This window comes from Pseudophryne corroboree, unplaced genomic scaffold (genome assembly GCF_028390025.1).
Source record: "Pseudophryne corroboree isolate aPseCor3 unplaced genomic scaffold, aPseCor3.hap2 scaffold_407, whole genome shotgun sequence".
NCBI lineage: Eukaryota > Metazoa > Chordata > Amphibia > Anura > Myobatrachidae > Pseudophryne > Pseudophryne corroboree.
Window position 1 is genome coordinate 421,407 of NW_026970044.1, and position 18,049 is coordinate 439,455.

Here is an 18,049-nt window from a genome sequence, read left to right on the forward strand (position 1 = left end):
GTAAGTCTCGAGCTACTCAGAAACTGCACAGAGATGTCTTATCGCAATATTGCAAATCTTTCGTTCGCAATTTTAAGATGCTAAGATTCACTCCCAGTAGGCGGCAGCTTAGCGTGTGCAATGCTGCTAAAAGCAGCTTGCGAGCGAACAACTCGGAATGAGAGCCATGGGGGGTAATTCTGAGTTGATCGCAGCAGGATTTTTGTTAGCAGTTGGGCAAAACCATGTGCACTGCATTTACGAACAGATGATTTTTTTTATATACATTTTAAAATGTTAGTAAATGTGTGTGTTTTTTTTCAACCTGGAAGCCCAACATCGATTAAGATCGATCTTAAATAGACCCCTGGGTTTTAAGGATAACCATGGTTGAGTCCAATGGTTAATTCACATTGACCGAAGTTCTAATTAAGTCACCTGTGCTCAAGCATGATATCCTTAAAATCTGGATTGCAATGACAGCATTTTGGAACTATGCCTAAGGGTTTAATTTTTACATTTATCCACTGACAATAAATCTACCTACAATATCCCTGTAACTGTTATGATTACAGTATTTCACTAAATAATTTAATTTGCTGAACCTTCTGTAAAAAGAAATATTAAGCTGCTGTAATTCCCAGATGCAGCAAATTTGTTAGCTAGTGGGCAAAACCATGTGCACTGCAGGGATGGGGGGGGGGGGGGGCAGATATAACATTTGCAGAGAGATTTAGGTGGGTTATATTGTTTGTGTGCAGGGTAAATACTGGCTGTTTTGTTTTTACACTGCAATTTAGATTTCAGTTTGAACACACCACACCAAAATCTAACTCTCTCTGCACATATTATACACCCCCCCCCCCTGCAGTGTACATGGTTTTAGCTAATAAATTTGCTGCTGTGATCAGATCTGAGTTAAGCCCTATGTATTTGGCACTGGCAAAGGGTTAGAGGCCTTGCTGTAGAGCTCACACCTGTCTTATCATGCATTGTAATATTTCCTATGTCCTGATGTTGTGCTCTCTGCTCCATCCAAGTAAACAGCTATGTAGCATGGCTATCAAAGAGCGTGAAGTTTGCAGATTTCCTGGGATTAATGCTAAGGAATGCTATTCCAGAGGCTGCTGCTTTAATTCAAGTGTCACTGGGGTTAAATGGTGTTTTTACCTTAAAAACACAGGTAGAGTATATAGTACAGTGGTAAAGTGGGAGCATGTAGTGCTATTGATTACAGATTTGATGGAGCTTAAACATGGATAAGGTCCATGGCTCTAAGAGTTTATCTTGTGTATCCTTTATTCTTAGTCATGGTCAGATAAGATTAGAAAATACCATTTAAGTGGAAATTTCCTGTTAGCTGTTTTTCAGTTTGCTCAACTGTCTGATTAACTGGTCCTAAAAAAGGACCAAAGGAGCTAAATTGCCCTGTGATCTAGCTAAATTGCCCCAGTTAAAAAAAAAAAAAAAACTAAGCTGCTGTAATTCCTGGATGTTTCCTTACTGCATCAACAGGAAGTGACAAGAAACAATGTAATGTGGAACCGTACAGCAGAAGGGATTGCGGCTACCCCACAATAAGTGCAGCGGAATGTAAGAAGAGGAATTGTTGCTTTGACTGCAGCATTCCCGGGGTTAACTGGTGTTTCTTCAAGTCACAAGGTATGGAGCTGCTGTATAGTTACTCGCAAGTCAGTAGTTGTATGATGCTCACACCTGTTAAGCTGGATACACACAGAATGCCCTACACAGGGGGTGAAATGAGCACCCCCCCACCCCCCGTACGCTCAGCACACATCACGCTGTGCTGAGCGGGGGGAGAGATGTGTGCTGAGCAGTTCGCTCAGCACACATCTCTCCCCAAAATCGGGCCGTGAATACGGACCTTTAAACTGGATCCACACTTAGATTATCTGTCCAATTTTTTTTTCTAGTTGAAACAAAATTATGCTAATATGTGGCAGCAAATGACAATTGACCATTTGCTCACAAACACTGGAAAACATCCAAAAATGGTCATTTAGATAAATTGGTTAAATCCATTTCATTTAGCTAATTTATCCAAACTACCTTTATTGTATCTTTGTGGGTGAATGATGTGTGGGTCAGTGTTGAGGGTGGTGGAGGAGATGGGTAATAGGCACAGCAGGGTGTGGACAGTCAAATAGTGTGCTTAGAGGTTCAGAGTCATTGTATGAGACTCTGGCAACAGTGACTTGATGAGTCTGGTGTCCATAGGGTGGGACGCATTAACCTTTTTATGCTATTGAAATAGTTCTCCTCCTGACCGACGCAGTTCCTTGCTCCGAGGTTGGTGTATTGTCCTGTTGCAGCGCCTCTCCACTGTGGTCACAGTGAGCTGTGTGGTGTTGCTGGCGCATGCCAATCTCCCCCCAACCTCCCTCTTGCATTTCAGACCTACGTACGCATGATGGGATCTTGTATGATATGCGCGTGTGCTGTAGAGATGAAAGTGGGGGTGAGGAGGCAGATCGTGAGATGGGGAAACTTATTATTTTTGTGATCGCAACGGCTGCATGTGATGTCATGCAGCCGCTCTGACCACGCCTCCTGTTTCTCCGTTGAAGCCCTGCCCCCGCACCGCTCCATCTCCGACTTTGAAATGGAGTGTTGCTGACCCCCCCGCCCCCGCACCGATTGACAGTCACAGAAAATGCAGGCGCATGCGTATGCTCTTAGCAATTTTTGTAGTTGGATTGCTTATTGTGATTGCAATCCAACCTGAATCAGGCTCTATTACCTATCACAATGCACTGCAGGTAGTACAAAATGGGGTTAATATAGGAAAAAAACCCCCAGAGCTGTGCTCCTTAACTGTCCCTGGTGGCTAGTGGAGCGGCTGCCCAGTAATCAGTGTCCACGCCAGTGCGCACACGGCCCGCCCCCTACAGCCACGCTGGATCACGGTATAGTGTGGGCACAGAAGCCCCTTACCTCCCTTTCATCAGCGGCCTCGTGATCCCGGAGGGCGGTGTGTGTGTGACTGACCTTAGGAAGAAACCGGAGCCTCCGCTGCAGTGACCCAGCAACCAGGGCACGGGAGTATACTGCGCCGCTGGGAGTGATGGAGCTGCAATAAAGATGTCTATTAGACCTAGCCTGCTGCAGCCCTTGTATATTCTTATAAAAAAAGTTCTTCTTTTCTTGTCAAAATTAATAGCTAAGTATAGGCTGCTTGAGGCAGCCCCCTGTTAAGTGTCCTGCTACTGAAGGCACCAACTACAAACTGAGCTCCCTGTTCATGGAAGCGAGGTTATAGAGCAGGGGGCGCTGAGCATCTTGGGAACAGTCAAAAGCTTTGAGCCTGTTGGTGCCTCAGATCAAGATCCTACTCTACACCCCAGTGTGAATCCTTGTGGAGTCCAGTGTACCCCACAGAAGAAATGAATGTGTCACACCCATTGGCAGCAACATTAGAATAGCTGCTGATGGGCACAATTGAGAAAGGAAGGGGGGAAAACATTTGAATCCAGCACATATATGTAATTTGAATATGTAATTTGTACCTTCCTACTTTAAAATGTAATGGATGAACCTCACCCTGTGAGAACTATCTTCATGATCAAGAGATCTCATATGCAAGATAAGTATGTGTTGGCAGAGGCGCTCACTGGGCAGAGATGCTGATCGCATCTCTGGCATGTGCCGGTGCACTGCGGCACCAGCACACACACACACTTCAGACCTGATCTCCTGTTGTGTGAATATGCACAGCAGAGATCAGGTCTGAATTAGGCCCTAAATACAGCTGTCAGTAAGGCAGGGATCTGCTGCTGCCAGTGAGGCAGGGATGTGCTGCTGCCAGTGAAGCAGTGATCTGCTGCTGCCAGTGAGGCAGGGATCTGCTGCTGCCAGTGAGGCAGGGATGTGCTGCTATAAGTGAGGCAGGTATGTGCTGCTGTCAATGAGGCAGGGATGTGCTGCTGTCAGTGAAGCAGGGATGTGCTGCTGTCAGCGAGGCAGTGATCTGCTGCCCACTATCTCCCTATCACCCCTGCCTGAGTCACACACTTTCCCTGTCACCCCTGCCCCAGTTACCCACTATCTCCCAGTCACCGCTGCCTCAGTTAACCACTATACCTGCGACCCCTGCCTCAGTCACCCACTATACCAGTCACCCCTGCTTTAGTCACCCACTATCTCTGTCACCCCTGCCTCAGTCAACCACTATCTCCATATCACCCCTACCTCAGTCACCCACTATCCCTGTCACCTCTGCCTCAGTCACCCACTGTCACCCTATCACCCCCTGCCTCAGTCACCCACTATCCCTGTCACCCCTGCCTCAGTCTCCTACTGTCCCTGTCACCCCTGCCACAGTCATCCACTATATCCCTATCACCCCTGCCTTAGTCACTGACTATCTCCCAGTCACCCCGGCCTCAGTCACCCACTATCTCCCAGTCATACATGCTTCAGTCACCCACTATCTCCCAGTCATCCCTGCCTCAGTCACCTACTGACACCAGTGCAGAAATTTCTGCTGCGGCCTCTCCACTCTCCAGCGTGAACGTACTGACGACTGAGGAAATCCGCTTCCCAGTTGAGGACTCCGGGAATGAACACTTGCTGGCAGATGACGTTCTACCCAACTGAGGATTTTTGATACTTCCAGCTTTGCCATGCAATTTCGAGTGCCGCCTTGATGATTTGTGTACACTACCGTGGTGTCGTTGTCCGATTGTAATTGAACAGGCCTGTTCTGTACTAGAGGCAGGGCCAGTGTCAATGAATTGAACACTGCCCGCAATTCCAGAATGTTTATCGGGAGGAGAGATTCCTCCCTGGTCCACCGATGGTGAAGGGTCGTCATCACGGCCATGACCTTGGTGAATTTCCGAGCTGCCGTGGCCAAACCAGAAGGCAGGACCTGAAATCCAAAAACTAACCAGGCACAACACTGCTTAGCTTCCAACATCAGATGAGATTGGACATATCCAGTGTGATGCGGCTGTAGATGATTTTTGCTGTTTCTAACTTCTACTTCTAACTACTGGTACATCAATGAATAAGTTTCAAAATATAATGCATCAAGAGAACGGTGTTGGTAGTATAAAACTACCTACAGCACCTGGTATTCCCAGGTGGTCTCACATCCAAGAACAAACCAGGCCTAAAATCAGGTGATATTGGGCATATACAGTGTGGTGTGGCTGTAGATGAGCTTAGTGGTTTCTGTTAGAGTTCTTCTACTTCTAACTACTCGTACATAAATGAGTAAGCAGCCGATTTATTAAACCTGGTGAAATGATAATTTGCATGGTGATAAAGTACCAGCCAATCAGCTCCTAATTGCCATGTCACAGGCTGGGTTTGAAAAATGACAGTTAGGAGCTGACTGGCTGGTACTTTATCACCTTGCACTTTATCAGTTCGCCAGGCTTAATAGATCTGCCCCAGTGTTTCAAAATGGAATGCATCAAGAGAACGGTGTTAGTATTGTAAAAATACACACAGCTCCTGGTATTTCCTTGTGGTATCCCATCCAAGTACTAAAACCAGGACCAACACTGCTCAGCTTCCATGATCAGGAGAGATTGGGCAAATCCAGTGTGCTGTGGCTGTAGATGAGCTGGTGGTTTCTGTTACAGCTCTTCTACTTCTAACTTCTGGTACATAAAAGAATACATGTAAAAATTAAATGTACCAAGAAAATGGTGTTGGTAGTTTAAAAACACCTAAAGAATCTGATACTACCAAGCAGTCTCCCATCCATGTATTAACAAAGTCCAATACTGCTTTGCTTCAAAAATCAAATGAGATTGGGCATATCCAGTGTGGTGTGGCTTTAGATAAGCTTTGTGGTTTCTGTTAGAGCTCTTCTACTTCTAACTACTGGTACATTAATGAATATGTATAAGGTTGTAGTTTATCCAGTATGCCTTTACTACCTTACCTTTCAACCCCCCCTCCCTCCCCTCTTCTCCTTATAGCTTCCTTAGTTCTCTCCTCCTCCTGTGTGCATTATTTGTTTTCTCATACGTCCTAGAGGATGCTGGGGTCACATTAAGAACCATGGGGTATAGACGGGATCCGCAGGAGACATGGGCACTTTAAGACTTTCAAATAGTGTGAACTGTCTCCTCCCTCTATGCCCCTCCTCCAGACTCCAGTTTTAGTATTGTGCGCAGTGATACTGGATGCACTACAGGGGAGCTCTACTGAGTTTCTCTGAAAAGACTTGTTAGTTTTTTTTATTTTCAGGGAGGCTGCTGGCAACAGTCTCCCTGCTTCGTGGGACTTAGGGGAGAGAAGTATGACCAACTTCTAGTGAGTTCAATGGCTCTGCTTCAGGCTGACAGGACACCATTAGCTCCTGAGGGTGCTGATCGCTGGGTACGCCTAGATGCACACTCCCGCAGCCTGCCGTCACCCCCTTACAGAGCCAGAAGACAGGTGAGTAGCAGAAGAACAGAAGACTCCTTCTTCAGTGACGGCATTCTGAGGTACCGAGCAGCGAGCGGAACGCTGCGCGCCATGCTCCCACACAAACACAGGCACTGCAGGGTGCAGGGCACGGGGGGGGGCACCCTGGGCAGCATAAATTCCTCACAAAAGGCTGGAAAAAGTGGACATTAGTGCCTGGGCACTGTCCTTACCCCGCTAGCGTAATTAATTATTTCTGAGCGGGACAGATACGCGCCATTACAGCGGCGGGGCTTCTTCCTCACCTCACCAGAACATCTTTAGAGCATTACAAGTCTATCACTATGGAGTTTATTATTTCCCAGACTGTGTACTTTTGGCGCTGGATTGTGAGCTGAAAAATCCTCTGTGTCCCTCTGACAGATTTACTGACGGTCTGTCCCCCATAAGCCGGTGTGTCTGTGGGTACTTGGTATATGTGTGTCAACATGTCGGTGGCTGAATGTTTTTCCCAAGAGGAAACTATATTAGGAATGCAGACATATGATGGTGGCCCTGTTGGCACCACCAATAACTGACTGGGTAAATGTTTCAGTAATATCAGAGTAAGGTTGGTTAAATCTGTGTCCCAGACACAGACGTAGAGAATAGATGTGATATTCATGGCTATGTTTCTTTTCCCTCAGGCCCCGCTGGGTCGCAAAAATGTTATTTTGCCCAGTTACTACACACTGATACTGACACGGATACTGATACTTATGTCGACCATAATGTTTCCTGATTAGATCCAATATTGGCAAGGAGCATTCAGTACATGATTGTGGATATTAAGGACATATTAAAATCACTGAAGACCCTGCTGTTCCTGACAAAGGGGTCTATATGTATGTATATATAGATATATAATGAAAGCTGATGTAACGTTCCTCCATCTCTGTTTGAGAAAGTCTGGGCCAGCTCGACAAGATGGTTTCAAATCCCCAAAAGGATTCTGGTTGTTTATTCATTTCCCGCCGCGGACAGAATAAAGTGGGAGTCACCCCCTGTTCTGCACGGGGCCCTGTCACAAATCCAGCGGATCGTATGCAGGAAGCTACATTATTTCTAGTTATGTAACCACGGGTACATTACTTAGACCTGCCATTACATGTGCATGGGTGAGTAGTAGTATTCAAGAATTGGTCGAATACCTTGTCATCCAATATAGATACCCTGGAGAGATGGGATACTCCTTACGTTGTATCATATCAAGGACACTGCAGCATACTTACGTGAGACTGCAAGGGATATAGGACTCTTGAGTTCACGGGCCAATTTCATGGCAGTGTCGGATAGGAGGGCATTGTGGATTCACCAAGAGAATGCTGATGCTGACTCCAAGAAGAAAGGGAGTCTCTTCCCTATGAAGGTGAAGCCTTGTTTGGTGACTGCCTAGTTAATTTGATCTCGGCAGCTCCCGCAGGTAAGTCAACCTTCTTGCCCTATGTTCCCTCCCAACAGGTGAAGACGCATCATTATCTGATGCAGTCATTTCGGCCCAATAGATATGCAAGAAGTTAAGATTCCCCTTTCTTTGCAGGTAGAGGAAGGAGAAGAGAGAAGAGGTCTGCATCCTCTTCAAGATCGCAGGAGCAGAGATCATCCTCTGCTTCTGCCAAATCCACTGCATGACGCTGGGGCTCTCTTGCAGGAGCCCGCACCAGTGGGGGCACGTCTAAAACTCTTCAGTCAGTTCTGGATTCATTCGGACATGGACTCGTGTGTTTTACAAATAGTGTCCCAAGGGTACAAACTGGGGTTTCAAGATGTTCCCCCTCACCGATTGTTCAAACATTAAGTTACTGTGCTATTCCTGGGTTATATAGCGCTGGGGTATGTGCTGGCATACTCTCTCTCTGTCTCTCCAAAGGGCCTTGTTTGGGAAATGTCTTCAGTAAAAGTATTCCCTGTGTGTGTGGTGTGTCGGTACGCGTGTGTCGACATGTCTGAGGAAGAAGGCTATATTAGAGAGGAGCGGGAGCAAATGAACGTGGTGTCTCCGCCGACACCTGATTGGATGGATATGTGGAATGTTTTAAATGCTAGTGTAAACTCATTGCACAAAAGATTAGACAAGGCAGAAGCTTTGGGACAGTCAGGGTCTCAACCAATGCTTAATCCTAAGTCGCAGGGACTGTCAGGTTCTCAGAAGCGCCCACTATCCCAGATTGTTGACACAGATACCGACACGGATTCTGACTCCAGTGTCGATTACGATGATGCAAAGTTACAGCCAAAATTGGCAAAATACATTTGATATATGATTATGGCAATAAAAGATGTTTTGCACATCACAGAGGAGCCCCCTATCTCTGACAAGAGGGTACATATGTACAAGGGAAAGAAGCCTGAGGTAACCTTTCCCCCCTCACACGAGCTGAACGAGTTATGTGAAAAAGCTTGGGAATCTCCTGCAGATTTCCAAAAGGATTCCCCTTTCCCATCAACGGATAGGTTACGATGGGAATCCTCCCCTTGGGTGGACAAAGCATTAACACGCTTATCCAAGAAGGTAGCCCTCCCGTCCCAGGATACGGCTACCCTCAAAGAGTCTGCTGACCGCAAACAGGAGATTACCCTGAAGTCCATTTATACACATTCAGGTACCTTACTCAGACCGGCAATTGCGTCGGCCTGGGTGTGTAGTGCTGTAGCGGCATGGACGGATACCCTAGATAAGGCTACTATTTTATTGCCCCTGGGGCATATAAGAGATGCTGTCCTATATATGTGTGTATGCAAACTACAGGTGGTGCTGCAGGGCTCACACCCTTTTACTTGTCTTGTAGAGCAACTCTGGAGCTGTTACTGGGTCCAGCTGCTGCAAGAAATCAGCTTGAATGCTTCAGGGGCTTGGGCATGGCCAACATGAGCCCCACACTGATGGGGGTGTATAAAGCGATCTAGGGGTCATCCAAGCGCAACCCCACAAAGGCCGCCATGCCCTGCGTGACCATTTTCTCTTTTCATATGCAGACGAGGGTTGCAGCCAACTATGCCCATTGCTTGGATGACATCACCGTATGCAAATCCGTCTGCTGCAGACCTTTCCCCAGGAATGCTTGTACTAGTTGTTGCATATGGTTTGATGTTTGAGGGTGCTTCAGTATTAGGCAGCCTTCCGCCCTCTCATGTTCATCTGAAAATATGTGGTCTCCCTGCAGTTCCCTTGTGCTTCCTCAGTTGAATCTCCTTAACTTGACGGGTGTGTGCCCGAGCAGCCGCCCTCCACAGCCCTATCCCAGCACATGCTTTTCTTGCGTATGAGATCTCTTGATCATGAAGATAGTTCTCACAGGGTGAGGTTCATCCATTACATTTTAAAGTAGGAAGGTACAAATTACATATTCAAATTACATATATGTGCTGGATTCAAATGTTTTCCCCCCTTCCTTTCTCAATTGTGCCCATCAGCAGCTATTCTAATGTTGCTGCCAATGGGTGTGACACATTCATTTCTTCTGTGGGGTACACTGGACTCCACAAGGATTCACATTGGGGTGTAGAGTAGGATCTTGATCTGAGGCACCAACAGGCTCAAAGCTTTTGACTGTTCCCAAGATGCTCAGCGCCCCCTCCTCTATAACCTCGCTTCCATGAACAGGGAGCTCAGTTTGTAGTTGGTGCCTTCAGTAGCAGGCCACTTAAGAGGGGGCTGCCTCAGGCAGCCTATTCTTAGCTATTAATTTTGACAAGAAAAGAAGAACTTTTTTTTATAAGAATCTACAAGGGCTGCAGCAGGCTAGGTCTAATAGACATCTTTACTGCAGCTCCATCACTCCCAGCGGCGCAGTATACTCCCGCGCCCTGGTTGCTGGGTCACTGCAGCGGAGGCTCCGGTTTCTTCCTAAGGTCAGTCACACACACACCGCCCTCCGGGATCACGAGGCCGCTGATGAAAGGGAGGTAAGGGACTTCTGTGCCCACACTATATCGTGATCCAGCGTGGCTGTAGGGGGCGGGCCATGTGCGCACTGGCGTGGACACTGATTACTGGGCAGCCGCTCCACTAGCCACCAGGGACAGTTAAGGAGCACAGATCTGGGGGGTTTTCTCTTATATTAACCCCATTTTGTACTACCCGCAGTGCATTGTGATAGGTAATAGAGCCTGATTCAGGTTGGATTGCAATCGCAATAAGCAGTCCAACTGCAAAAATTGCTAAGAGCATACGCATGCGCCTGCATTTTCTGCGGCACCCCGCAGTTAATGCGATCGCCTCTGACTGTCAATCGGTGCTGGGGGGGGGGGTCAGCAACACTCCATTTCCAAGTCGGAGATGGAGCGGTGCGTGGTCAGGGCTTCAAAATGGGGTCGGCAACGGAGAAACAGGAGGCGTGGTCAGAGCGGTTGCATGACATCACATGCAGCAGCTGCGATCACAAAAATGGTGGCGGCTTCCTGCGCACACATACAGTCTGCACCAACAGGAGGCTAACCCATTTTTTATGATCACGCTGAACTGCACTGCGACTGCAATTTCAGCGTGGTCAAGAAGGGAGGCGGCATGCTGGGTGGCCCCAGCATGCGAACCAAAGGATTGCAAATTCTGTTACTTAGCAGAATTTGCAATCCTTACTGAATTAGGCCCATTGATTACAAAATTTATTTGTAAATATTTGAAGTTTTTCTTCAGGGACTAACACAAAAGATGCTTGGGGCTACTAACACATGGGTAAGCCACGTAAAGCTTCCCATGGGTCAGTGGCATCACAACGGGGTTGCGGCCCACACCCGAGTGTCACCCGCCAAGGGGGGTGACACCAAAGTGCCGGCTCCTCTTCAGTGACAGAATATGGGTGTTTCACTGTGACATTACGTGCAACACCCAGTTTCTGTCACTGTGCAGGAGCCAGCACCACTCACACACTAGTCCCCGGGTGCAGCACTCAACCCCCGGGATACCCGGAGCAACAAAATGGAGATTCAGGCCAACAGGCCACACCCCTACCTATGAGACCATGCCTCCATTTTACCATTGCGCTGCTTATCTGCGCGCACTGCATTACAATCTCCCTCGCTGCCTCTCTGGGTGTCACCAATGATAGTGACACCTTTGCCATGCTTGTAGCAGCTGGTCCTAAGATCTACGCCTCCAGCCCTGAGTGTTTGCCCTTGTGACTTGTTGATCATCATAGCGAAGCAGATTCTTACAGAAAACTGCAGGGGCTTAGATTGAAAAGAAAAACATTGACGAGCCCATCATTTCAGCAACAGGGTCTGCCACACGGCTGACTGAAATGACTGGTTGGTTTGGACCCCCACCAAAAAAGAAGCAATCAATCTCTCCTTGCACAAACTGGCTCTACAGAGGCAAGATGTCCACCTCATCATCCTCCGATTCCTCACCCCTTTCACTGTGTACATCGCCCTCCTCACAGATTATTAATTCGTCCCCACTGGAATCCACCATCTCAGATCCCTGTGTACTTTCTGGAGGCAATTGCTGGTGAATGTCTCCACGGAGGAATTGATTATAATTCATTTTGATGATCATCATCTTCTCCACATTTTCTGGAAGTAACCTCGTACGCCGATTGCTGACAAGGTGAGCGGCTGCACTAAACACTCTTTTGGAGTACACACTGGAGGGAGGGCAACTTAGGTAGAATAAAGCCAGTTTGTGCAAGGGCCTCCAAATTGCCTCTTTTTCCTGCCAGTATACATACGGACTGTCTGACGTGCCTACCTGGATGCGGTCACTCATATAATCCTCCACCATTCTTTCAAAGGTGACAGAATCATATGCAGTGACAGTAGACGACATGTCAGTAATCGTTGCCAGGTCCTTCAGTCCGGACCAGATGTCAGCACTCACTACAGACTGCCCTGCATCACCGCCAGCGGGTGGGCTCGGAATTCTTAGCCTTTTCCTCGCACCCCCAGTTGCGGGAGAATGTGAAGGAGGAGCTGTTGACGGGTCACGTTCCGCTTGACTTGACTTGTGTCTGCAGGAAAGAGAGATACAATGTAGGTTTTAAATCTAGGATCGAGCACAGTGGCCAAAATTTATTGCTCTGATTTCAACAGATTGAATCCTGGTTAAGCGAATTAAGGGCTCCATCCACAAGTCCCACATGCCTAGCGGAATCGCTCTGTTTTAGCTCCTCCTTCAATGTCTCCAGCTTCTTCTGCAAAAGCCTGATGAGGGGAATGACCTGACTCAGGCTGGCAGTGTCTGAACTGACTTCACGTGTGGCAAGTTCAAAGGATTGCAGAACCTTGCACAACGTTGAAATCATTCTCCACTGCGCTTGAGTCAGGTGCATTCCCCCTCCTTTGCCTATATCGTGGTAGCTGTATAGGCTTGAATGGCCTTTTGCTGCTCCTCCATCCTCTGAAGCATATAGAGGGTTGAATTCCACCTCGTTACCACCTCTTGCTTCAGAGGATGGCAGGGCAGGTTCAGGAATGTTTGGTGGTGCTCCAGTCTTCGGCACGCGGTGGCTGAATGCAGAAAGTGGCCCGCAATTCTTCGGGCCACCGACAGCATCTCTTGCACGCCCCTGTCGTTTTTTAAATAATTCTGCACCACCAAATTCAATGTATGTGCAAAACATGGGACGTGCTGGAATTTGCCCAGATGTAATGCACGCACAATATTGGTGGCGTTGTCCGATGTCACAAATCCCCAGGAGAGTCAAATTGGGGTAAGCCATTCTGCGATGATGTTCCTCAGTTTCCGTAAGAGGTTGTCAGCTGTGTGCCTCTTATGGAAAGCGGTGATACAAAGCGTAGCCTGCCTAGGAACGAGTTGGCATTTGCGAGATGCTGCTACTGGTGCCGCCGCTGCTGTTCTTGCTGCGGGAGGCAATACATCTACCCAGTGGGCTGTCACAGTCATATAGTCCTGAGTCTGCCCTGCTCCACTTAACCACGGACATGTGGACTAGTGGACATTGGGTACAACTGCATTTTTTAGGACACTGGTGACTCTTTTTCTGAGGTCTGTGTACATTTTCGGTATCGCCTGCCTAGAGAAATGGAACCTAGATGGCATTTGGTACCGGGGACACAGTACCTCAATCAAGTCTCTAGTTGCCTCTGAATTAACGATGGATACCGGAACCACGTTTCTCACCACCCATGCTGACAAGACCTGAGTTATCCGCTTTGCAGCAGGATGACTGCTGTGATATTTCATCTTCCTCGCAAAGGACTGTTGGACAGTCAATTGCCTACTGGAAGTAGTACAAGTGGTCTTCCGACTTCCCCTCTGGGATGACGATCGACTCCCAGCAGCAACAACAGCAGCGCCAGCAGCAGTAGGCGTTACACTCAAGGATGCATCGGAGGAATCCCAGGCAGGAGAGGACTCGTCAGACTTGCCAGTGACATGGCCTGCAGGACTATTGGCTCTCCTGTCTAAGGAGGAAATTGACACTGAGGGAGTTGGTGGTGTGGTTTGCAGGAGCTTGGTTACAAGAGGAAGGGATTTAGTGGTCAGTGGACTGCTTCCGCTGTCATCCAAAGTTTTTGAACTTGTCACTGACTTATGATTAATGCGCTGCAGGTGACGTATAAGGGAGGATGTTCTGAGGTGGTTAACGTCCTTACCCCTACTTATTACAGCTTGACAAAGGCAACACACGGCTTGACACCTGTTGTCCGCATTTGTGTACAGGATGCATACCTTCATGTCCAAATTTATCCATCTCATCAGTCGTACCTCAGATTTGCGGTACAGGACTGTCATTGCCAATTTCAGACGTTGCTGTTTGGTCTCTCCACGGCCCAGAGAATTTTACCAAGGTAATGGTGGAAATGATGGTTCTCCTGCGCAAGCAAGGTGTCATAATTATCCCGTACTTGAGCGATCTCATAAAAGCGAGATCAAGAGAGCAGTTGCTGAACAGCGTATCACTTTCACTGAAAGTGTTACAGCAACACGGCTGGATTTTCAATATCCCAAAGTCGCAGTTGGTTCCTACGACTCGTCTGTCTTTCTTGGGCATGATTCTGGACACAGACCAGAAGAGGGTTTATCTCCCGATAGAAAAGGCCCAGGAACTCATGACTCTTGTCAGGAACCTATTGAAACCAAAACTTGTGTCAGTGCATCACTGCACTCGAGTCCTGGGAAAGATGGTGGCATCATACAAAGCCATTCCATTCAGCAGGTTCCATGCGAGGACTTTCCAATGGGACCTACTGGACAAGTGGTCTGGGTCACATTTACAGATGCATTGGTTGATCACCCTGTCCCCCAGGGTCAGGGTATCACTCCTGTGGTGGCTGCAGAGTGCTCACCTCCTCGAGTGACACAGATTCGGCATTCAGTACTGGATCCTGGTGACCACAGATGCAAGCCTCCAAGGTTGGGGAGCAGTCACACAGGGAAGAAATTTCCAAGGGCTTTGGTCAAGTCAAGAGACTTGTCTTCACATCAACATCCTGAAACTAGGGGCCATATACAATGCCCTACGTCAAGCGGAGACCTTACTTTGCGACCAACCGGTTCTGATCCAGTCAGACAACGTCACCGCAGTGGCTCATGTAAACCGTCAAGGCGGCACAAGGAGCAGAGTGGCGATGGCACAAGCTACCTTTGCATTTTTCTCCCAAACGAAGGACACTAGAATGAAAATTTTAAAGCCTCCTGTTAGTGCTTCATCTACACGGTATAGCCCTGAATTTTCCAATGCGTAGCTCTTTGCAAAAGAGAGATATTGGCAAGGAAAAGCTGTCTTGTACCTTTGCATTTTTCTCCCAAACGAAGGACACTAGAAAGAAAATTTTAAAGCCTCCTGTTAGGCCATCATCTACACGGCATAGCCCTGAATTTTCCAATGCGTAGCTCTTTGCAAAAGAGAGATATTGGCAAGGAAAAGCTGTCTTGTACCTTTGCATTTTTCTCCCAAACGAAGGACACTAGAAAGAAAATTTTAAAGCCTCCTGTTAGGCCATCATCTACATGGCATAGCCCTGAATTTTCCAATGTGCAGCTCTTTGCAAAAGAGAGATATTGGCAAGGAAAAGCTGTCTTGTACCTTTGCATTTTTCTCCCAAACGAAGGACACTAGAAAGAAAATTTTAAAGCCTCCTGTTAGGCCATCATCTACATGGCATAGCCCTGAATTTTCCAATGTGCAGCTCTTTGCAAAAGAGAGATATTGGCAAGGAAAAGCTGTCTTGTACCTTTGCATTTTTCTCCCAAACGAAGGAAACTAGAATGAAAATTTTAAAGCCCCCTGTTAGTGCTTCATCTACACCGTATAGCCCTGAATTTTCCAATGCGTAGCTCTTTGCAAAAGAGAGATATTGGCAAGTAAAAGCTGTCTTTCAACTCTTCCACAACTGAAAAACAGATAGTGTTCCCAAGCCTTCCATCCTGTAATATCTTCAGTCTCTCGTCAATGAAGAAAACAATCCCTCCAGCAGACTCTTCAACCACGATACAAGATCACAGCCAAAAGGGCGAGAAGCAACTACACTTGCGTTTAACCAAAATGGCTAAAACTTAGCGGAGGAAAGTGCAGTGCACCAAAACATAAGCTGACACAATCATGGAGAATGAGCCAGCATATATGCTCTTCTATCTATATTTTGCAAACCTGCTCTTGTCCCCTCCAGCTGCTCCATGTAGATTTGACGCCTGGCAAGGTGCATAACCCACTGACAAGCAGGCACACTCCTGCATGAGTTTTCACTCTCACTAGCAGGATGATACACATTCATTTGCATGTGCTCCACCTCTGACACACCGCCCACCCAACCACCCAGTCACCAGAGCCACCCACAAGCCAACTGGCTCCGTGATTTAATTTGCACAGTGCAGTCATCCAGGCAGCATGTCCTTCTCAATGGAATAATCTCTGGTTCCATGGAATCTTCCGCATTGGAATGCTGCGGAACAAAAAGGATTTAAACATTCAGCTTGCTAGCATTCAATGTACCTGCGGCTTGGCTCTAGCACATGGGTCTTCATCCTGTGGCCCTCCAGCTGCTGTGAAACTACACATCCCAGCATGCCCTGCCACAGTTTTGCTATTAAGGTATGCTAAAACTGAGGCAGGGCATGCTGGTATATGTAGTTCCACAGCAGCTGGAGGGTCGCAGGTTGAAGACCCATATTCTAGCATGCCTGTTCTATGATACATGTTCCGTGATGTCACAATCAGCTTGGAATGGGGTGTCTAGCATGCATTTGCTGGCAGCCACTTGAGGGAGACACACATCAGGAGATGCAGCATATCGGAGGTCTTCGATGCCTTTCCAGCAAATGCACACCACCAGCTGCTGGTCTGGACACAAAACAATACCCACAATTGAAGGCTCAAAATGCCCAACTACAGGATTAATGTAAGTAGTGAATTTAGGAATGAATTTAGAAGTAGGAAATTAAGTTAGTTCACAAGTACATTCAAATTCCGATCTAAAGTCTAGGTAGGCCTCACGTCCTGGCAGCCCCCAGCATTTAAAAATGCCTTGATTAGAGGTAGGGAATTAAATGTAGATAAGAAGTAGACACAAAATAACACTCCACAGAGCAATTATCAGGTGTCTTTATCAATTGTTGCATTTAAAAAATCAAGCAATTAGGGAACACAATGTTGCGACAATGTAACCCTATTTGCAAAATAGTACTAAATAAGTTTGTCGATGTAAGACATTTGCAAAGGCGCAAACAAAACACGCTGGAAAATGCAACTGAATCTGTTTTTGGAGGTTAGAATAGATGCAGGATCAAGTAGCTCAATGGGTAGGGTGTTTGATTAGAATTCAACAGGTTATAGATTTGAATCCTGGGTATGATAGTTTGAGGTGTTATTTAATAAAGTATGTTTATATATTAGTCACACATGGCTTACTTGTACAAATGGCATGTCACCAGTTAGTGCTGACTGCTGATATGCCATTTGCACAAACACGCCATGTGTGACTGTATATGCATTTAAGGAGGGCACCCCGGCAATACCACAAACCATTGAGTGTCAAGTATACTAGATATATCTTCATATCTCATGTGCTTTCTCTGAGACCAATCTTGTTATGCCCCTTCCCCACAAGGCATGCGCCTTTTGTCCATATTGCAAAAATGGGGAGGGGAGGGGGGGGGCATATAATTCTCTGTCACAGGGCACCAAAAAGTCTAGTTATGGCTCTGGTATGCATTATGTAATCTGGCAGACCATATCTCCAACACTGGCTGGTTGGAATAGAAATCCGGTTATCTATGTGAGCAAATGACCATCAACGATTTACTCTCAAACACTAGAAAATGGACAAACATGGTCCCCTAAACAAATTGGTTAAATTTTGGGTTTAACCAATTTGTGTAATGACCATTTTTGACCACTTTTCTAGTGTTTGGGAGCAAATGGTTAATTGACATTTGCTACTATACATTACCAGATTTTCATTCCATCCATCCAGACTGGATAGATAGCCTGACAGATAATTGTGTAGTGTACGCCCAGGATAACTGTCAGTTGTGCTTTCTTTTATGACGGCACATAAATGGGTGGGCAGATCCAGAGCAAGCACTGCCCACTCATGCATAGTTGTCACCTGATGTGAAGTTCCAGGGGGCAATCTCAGTTATAAAGAAAAGTATCTGGAAATTGTCCCTAGTTTAAAAAAAAAATAAAAAAAAAATTGATCAACTCGATTTATTTAGTATGATATCCCAGCAGTCAGAACA